Genomic DNA, 8322 nt, shown 5'->3' with positions numbered 1-8322 from the left:
GTCTGAATTTGATTTTGGAATTTTTGAAGTTGGGAACAGGAGCGAATTATCGGGTTGTGTTACAACAGTCGGGTCTTTCCCAGATTAGTGCTCTTATAACTTATACAGTCCCCAATCATGGTAAACATACTATAACGGCAGGGGGAGGTAGGGGGTGGGGGGTTGGTGCTGTGATTTTGTAGCGCGGGGAGGCTACACGGTCAGGGACCCCATATCAGACACTTCCTCTTTTTTATGTTGGCGGTCTTTCGAACGCTCAGTTGCGTTGCATAAGAAAGTTCCTTGAAGTTGCAACAAAAACAATAGTTTGAAAATCTGCTCCTGGCATGCATAAAGATCTATTTTTTTCGTGCTGAAAAGATTGGGGGGGGGGGGGGAGGGGCAAAACAAGCGTGTGAAAAAGCGTGACACCGATTTCGCCATTTACAAATCATTGTTATATCCTTTTAGTTAAAACATTTCGTCTTTTAGTTGAAACATTTCTTTTAGCTGAAGGATTTTTTAAGATTCAAAATGCGAATAGTTTTGAGTGCCAGAACTGGAAAAGATCCCAAATAAACAAGATACACTCTTATTGTATCACTGAAGTCTGGCGAGTATCTTTTCCAAAATCTCTTCAAGACAAGATTTTTTTCGCGAATGTCCAGAGTGAATGTTGAGGTTTTTTTCGTCGTTTGTACCACCAGTCACACGGTTCTTACAAATAGGTACTATATCTTTACGAAAACTATGTGACGTGCGTTTACGGGCGGAAATATTATGCATCCACTAATCTGGGAGGGGGGTGGGGGTGGGGTGGTCTCACACAAGGAATTGAACCGAATTTTGCAAGTTTAAATAGATTGCAGATCGTGATCGGTTGACAAATGTACAATTGTACAACTCGGTACAATTGTACAACAATTGTACACGTAATCACGTGCAATTTCACATTCATAAATTTGCAGGGAACTAATCAAAGTTTGTTAAGTAGTACAATAGTAGAACAATAAAAATTTATTTATGAAAAGTTTCAAAGTTGGGATCTAGTCTGTTTCCCCCCACCAGCTTAGTGAGCATAAATTTTTTATGACCCCCAGGCGCACGTGCTATTTTCTTACATAGTAACGTGTTATATAACAAGATACAATAATTTGTAACTGGGGGTCATAAAAAACACTGGGGGGGGGGGGGGGGGGGGGGGACAGAATAGATCCCAAAGTTGATTGTAAGTAATTGTCTTTTGATGCGTTAAATTTGCGAGATGTAAACAATTCGTAAGATCTCGCAATATTGGCGTAAAACATAATTTCTGCTCAAGTTTGTAAATTAATGTTAGAATTGATTTAAAATTTTCATTCTATATTTTGACGCCCTGTTCTTTCACCTCTTTTCTTTTAAAAACCAATAATTTAACTCCAATTTTTAAAACCCGATATCCTCCAATAACGCAATAATTTAAATCCTACTTGTTTCATGAAAAAAATTTACACCTTGTAGTTCTAACCCGATTTCAATCTTTGAATTAATGGCTCAAAAATGTCAAAAAATATTAAGCTATGAACTCGATTATCAAATGCAAAATTACATCCATCAACGAATTAGTTTTCTCATCTATTCCCTCACAGGACGATCAAAGGCCACTGAAAAATGAAATAAACTCTGGAAAAAATTCGGCAAATTTTTGAGCTGGAAGGTAGGGACTTTGAGTTTACATTTCTTCGAAGGACTTTGAGTTTATATTGAAATATCGGTATTAGGAAGCGAAAGTTGTATTAAATGATCAACCAGGTATATTATTGCCTGGAATTTCTCGAATTTTTAAAGCTACTATTACGCTGTTTCCGGATTTACAAAACATGCCTAATCTATTTGCAGAAACGGCGGCCACAATCAGGATAATTTCATTAGAAACATGTTATACGAAAATTTATAAATATGATCAAAGATCTTACATAATTATCCGTTGAATGTGTTGACAAGTGCTGAAATTATGTAAGAATTATGTTGAAAAATCAGCACACTAAGCGAATATGTAAGATTTATCCGCTGAAAACTTCTTCCTTTCAGCGGCTGTCAGCGCATTTCTTACATAATTTTCAGTAAAAGTCGACCCGGGAAGCGGTATTAATTTTTAATCCATTTTTTTGTTAGAACTAATCAATCATTGCTGCAGTTTTTTCTTCGTTTGATCTCACATAGATGCCACTTAGATCAACAAGTTTTGGTTCATTTTGCCAACTATCAATTGTTTAGGAACGTGTTACTACAGAGGCAACTTTTTTGCGAATGTGCCTTGGTTCTACAACTGGATTTGGGGCACAATAGAGCAGTTTTACTTGATGGAAGGAATTCGCTTCAATTACAGAGATGAAAATGTTCCCATTGGAAAAAAGAAAATCGATTAATAACCTTTCTAATGACTGATAGTTGGTTGAGAAACTTTTTATCGACAGATTTAATACTAATAAAACTTTCGAATTCTTTCCGTGAAATCCTCCCCTCCTCTCCCCCAGATTACGTTTTGCACCCCCAGTTACAGAGCGCGTACAATAACGTAGTAAATCATTATGTAAGATTAAGGCACGTGCGTCTGGGGGGGGGGGGGGGTTGCAAATAATATGCACCCACTAGGCTGCGGGAAGGGGGGGGGGGCACAAACTGAAACGATTCAAACTTTCTTATGCTTTTGCATATTGAACAAAAAAGAAGTTCGATTTGTGAAAAGTCTGCCAGTAACCATATTGAGTTTTCAGTGTTTTCAAAACCAGGGCTGACAGCAAATATATAACAAATACACGAATAAATTAATTTTACAGAAAAACTTTAATAGTTTTTGACTGTTAATTTTAACTGAAAGTGATGAAATTATGTAAAATATGCGTGTTTTAATACATTGAAGAACATTGAGCCGAGGACCAAATATACTGAAATTTCCTAGCGATGACTAAAAACCTGCGACCATGAAGTTTCGACTCCTTTTTTTCTCAATCGTTTAACAAATACGTTGGGTTCCTGTTAAACGTCCGCCTATTTTACGCTTATATTTATTTGCTACAATTCTAGGTTTCCTCAATACGTGGCTAAATTTGACTAAATATCTTTACACAATTTTTTTCTTAAAATCAAAACACAACACGGCGTTTTTGTGTTCTTGCCAGTTAAACGAACTGCCTGTTAAAGCCAAAATACATAGGATGGTTCACAGCCAAATTTTGAAGCCGTATATCAACTTGGTTCAAATTCGTGTTTTTGGTACAACTTCCTCTCGCGATAGAAATCAAGTCAAGATAAGAGTACCCGTGGAAAGAAACTAGATACACCTTGTATGAAGATTATTAAAACTTGAGAAATCTTGTTAATATCTTGGTAAGTTTCGTCGTAAGAACACGTCAAGATATGTACGGACAAGCAAGAAATTTAAGAAATAAGATCTTGATATAAAAAAAACTATAGAGAAAAAAGAATCTACAGGACATCAACAAGATTTTCAAGTTTCAGGGTTTGAAAATATGACAAAATATAATTTTAAAAAGAAATCATTCATTTTTTTGAGGCTGCAAGATTTTGATTTTTTAGCAAGAATTCTTGTTGATGATACTTGCTACGATCTTCTTTAGATCTAAGAAAGAAAAAAATTATCAAGAAAAAATCAATTGTCAATTTTGTGATATATAAGAAATTTCGGATCCATTCTGTTTCGCCTCCCCTGTTTAGAAGATATATTTTTTACGCCCCCAAGCGCACGTGCTATTCTGTTAAATATAATTTCTAACTGGGGCACAAAAAACACGAGGAAAAAAGGAATAGATCCAAATTTTTCAGCTGAGCCTCGACAAAAATGATTTTGCTGGACTTAACAATGTACTTCAAATTTCATTTCACTCGGTAACTTTCTTTGGCTAATGTCAATGATTGGGGTTGAGATATGAGATACGCCATTGAAGATATTGCGCTTTATAAGAAAAGCTGTCCTGAGCAAGGAATTTTGTTTGTTACCGTTGCACTCAAAATGTTGGGCGAATTTTCGTGGATTATAAAGGACGATTTTGAGAACATTGATTTGTGAGTAGACAGCAGAAGTTATCTTCCGTACCGATCTCCAAGTCTATATCAGTACTAGTCTATAGGGCAAGTCTAAATCCGCAAGCCTTATTTCGTTTTTCACGAAATCTGGGCAATTCTTAAACAAGTCTTACAAGTCTGAAAAGACTTGACCAAGACTTGGGTAACACTTGCACGTTGATTCCCAAGTCAAAACCGACTTCTCAAAAAATTTCCAGTGAGAATTTCGAATTCCAAAAAATTTTGCAACGTGCCACGATTTTCGTATTAATTTTTGACCACTTTCTCGGGGTGTTATAAAACGATGCCGGGGGCATACCAAAGTGTATGTTAGCACCCCGATGGTTCTATTCAGCACAAATTGAGGGTAAGATTAAGACTTGGATAAATACTTGCCAAGTTTTGGTCAAGACTTGGATTAAGACTTGCCAAGTCATGGTCAAGACTTGTATTAAGACTTGAACGTCTTGCCCAAGACTTGCATTTAGACTTGCACGTCTTAGCCAAGGCTTGCATTTGGACTTGCACGTCTTGGCCAAATCATGGATTAAGACTTTTCAAGTCTTGGCCAAGTCTGACAAGTCTTAAATGTGTTATGATCATAGCTCTGAACCAGAACTAATACCTAGATTTGGAATTAGACCGACCGGATACTTGACTTGGCGTTAAGTACGGGCTAAAGCAAGGACTTACTTTCGCTTTCGAAATATTAGTTCTACCAATATTTTAGTCATCATAACCTGGTCGTTACAACTTCAATGCTGTTGCCCCCTCCCCCTCCCCCAACATAAATAGTTCACGTTGAAAATTATGTAAGTAAGTTCTGTAAGGATTGAATTTTATGCATTCAGACGGTTGTTAATGCGCTAACTATGTTTTTTGTAAACTTTAGCGGGCTAACCTAAATAAAAGACTGAATTTTGCTTATTTACGAAAAATTTACATAAAATATCTCTCCACTGGGAGTAATTTGCAAAAGTTAAACTTAACCACTACACGCAGTTTATCCAACTTTGAATTTGTTGTTTTCTTAAGTCAACTTTTCCTTGAAACCGCCGCCCTTGAAACCTTTGCAGCCGGCATTTTAGCTTCATTTCTGCCTGTTAAGTTAGAACTAACAAAATTGGATTTAGATATGAAATCTTTCAACTGGTAGCTTCTGTTGTAAGTATTTATTCCAGACGCAAAATCTTTTCATTTAGCCGCAAATTCTTACCATTAAGGCGTAACATATTTGTGTTTCTATGCTGTATATACCCCTGAAATAGTGATACCAAAATTTTACCCCCCCTTCCTCACCCAACCACCCACCCCCATAAAACCATAGGAACCCTACAAACAGCCAAACTTATAACTTAGCTGGTCATTCTAAGTTATAACAAATTGTTGAATCGATACTACAGAACACAGAAGTATCATTTAAGGTTGAATAAATTATCCGGCGGCTTAAACTGGCCACTTATATCAATTTTTGGAGCAAACAATATAGAGGTAGAAATATTAGCCGAGAGGGGGCCCGCTGGGGTTTATTTAGCCGATACTGAAAAAAAGGAAATCAGCCGAGAGGTTAATTCTGATTGGTGGAGAAATCTGATTGGTCAAAAATGAAATAACTGCCATTTGCGATTGGTTTGAGCGCTTAAATTCTAATTTTTTAACCGAAAACCCGACCAACTCGGGTTTTCGGCTAAGCCCCAGGTCGGCTAATTTGGCATTCACTTTTGGCCAGAAATATATGCTTCAAAGTTCGTTCGAACGGAGCAAATTATTTCATCAATTTCGTTTCTGGTTTTCTGATTATTTGAAAGCAATAAAATGGAGCCCAGGTTTCCCCAGTCAACGTAGTTGTTATAACCAGAGCCAGATTTTCAACCCTAAAACTGTTATAACTGTTAACTAAAGTATTTCGGAGGACATTTGAACGTTTCATAAGCGCAGAAAGTCTAAAACCACAATCCAATTTCAAAAGCCAGAACATGACTCGAGTTATATTCGAAATGACAAGTTATGGCTGCCGCTGCAATTCCATTAACAGGCTATATACTCCCAAAGAAACCCCAAAACTATATTAAGGTCTTAAATTTATGGCAGAAATAAAGACTATTTATAAATAGTCTAAATAACGTGCACTAAACTTCCCACAATTTGGCGAAATATTTTACATTGGGCTACGAATTCCCAATTTATTATTTTTTATTACTCTAACTTATCGGAAATTTAGTTCCAACTTATCAGAAAATACTTATACGGAAGTGTTTTTTAAACAGGGTGTTAATTTTCAATTATTGTGAGTTGTTTATAAGAAATTTGCTTCTCTTGAGCTCAATTTTTTTTTATCTTGGCTTTAATTATTTCACACTTGGGTGGAACTTACATTTGGTTTTCCTTGCTAAGTCTGTTTGAATATAGCGAAATAAAGCCCTGGTTCTTGGTTGGGAAACTCAATTATCTGATTTTTTGAGCAAAACATAAAAAAAAATTTGATTTTTCTCCAACTTTTGCCGTAAAATCCCAGAATTTATTAATGTCACACTGAAAAAGTAAAGTTCATAGTTCCCAAAAACTTTATGGTTTTCACTTAAAATTAAGTGCAGAAAAATTACAAAAATTTTGTGTGTTCTCAGGTTGGCCAAAATAAGGCCGTAGTACGCGGCACCGTATAAGTCTTTGATCAAAACCGTACTAAGATCTTTCTTAGTTTTCTATGGGCCGTAGTAAGGCCTTACTAAGATTTCTAAGGTACCGTACTAAGGCCTTACCAAGAGTAATAAAGGTAAAATAATAGCTGGAAAAATGTCGGAAAAGGCTACGGTCAAGTTAAAAAACCGACTTTTCCAGTTTGATCTGGGTGTGTTTCCCTCCTCCTTTCTCAACCGGGCTGGGTACCGGCTACGGCGCAGTTACAAACTAAAGCTATAGGAGATTTGAGCAGAGCACTAGATAAAAAAACTAGGCTCGAAAAGCTCTCTCCAGAAAAAACAATCTAGTTTTTTGAAATCAATATTTTACATATTCAATTTTTTTTCTATACAAGCTAGATCAAAAATTGTTATTGCACTAGAACCTACACAAAATGTAGGGGCGGGACTCCTACGTTGATTTTCTTCACATTTCGAAAAGTGTAAGACCCGATTGAAAAAACCGACGATTGTCTCACCATTTCATTAACCGTTGGTCACTTTAACTTTTGGTCACTAATAATAAAAAGAGACGTTTAATTTGTCAAAAAACCATTTAGTTTATTTAATTATACAAGCAGAAAAGCAAAAACAGCAGAAACATAGTCAACAACGTAGTGTTCACAGAATTAAAATCTAACATTTAAAGATATTGGAATTAACTTCCCAAAAAGCTTATATATATACATCTCAATTGCCTTACTCGAAAATTTTATTAGTCGGACTTCTCTTATAAACAGACAGGAAAAGCAATTCTATTTCTCTTAGAGAATGAAAATTGCTCTAAGGCGGCTAGACTAACAGCCTAAGAAAATGTCAGTTTTCAAAATTTCTCCATTTAAAAAAATTTTTCCATAAAAATTCGAATAAAATTGCTTGCCTCGAAAAAAGCCAAAATGAGAGTTGATACGCAGCGTAGTCTCCGCCAGTAATTTTGACATCTCTAATCTTTATCTAAATATTTGCATTCTTCATGTTAACATGACCGTTTAAACCATGAAAACAAAAAAAAATTTGTTCAATCGGACAGAAGCTTTGAAAAAAATAAACTTTAATATTGTTACTAAAAAGATGGAAAGACTATGTCTTGCACGCGTCTAAAATCACTTTTGTAGATGAGATTTTCTAAGGCGCTTCAGACGTCTCTCACTCTGTTTCCGCCGAGGTCATAAGATCGTACAAAAGGGCCAAAAGTTGAAAGTTAATAGAGAGAAATTAAAGTTTTTTTTGTGCGTTGACCTTTAAAGAGTGAATTGATTGGTGTTTGACAACAAAAAATGAAATTATTCAGGATATCTAAAAATTAAATTAAAAGTAAAATAAATGATTTGACCAAAAGAAATCAGCATTTCACTAAAAGCGGGAATAATTCTTTGAAACCAACATTCCCAAGAGAATATTTCCAATATTACAAGATTATGTCAGAAGGCTCATTTTGTTAGTCATCAATTTTCCACCTTTTGGTTCCACTTGAGTAAAGATTATTCTCACAGGAATCTTTAAAGATTTAACTAATCTTGTACGATCTAATAAGGCAACGTTTTGGGGGTCAACTCGGGTAACAATGGGATATTTTTGGTGACTGTTGAGTTCTTTTCTA

Source organism: Convolutriloba macropyga, chromosome 11 (genome assembly GCF_964194025.1).
Source record: "Convolutriloba macropyga chromosome 11, txConMacr16.3, whole genome shotgun sequence".
NCBI lineage: Eukaryota > Metazoa > Xenacoelomorpha > Acoela > Convolutidae > Convolutriloba > Convolutriloba macropyga.
Note: the sequence above shows the minus strand (reverse complement) of the source record.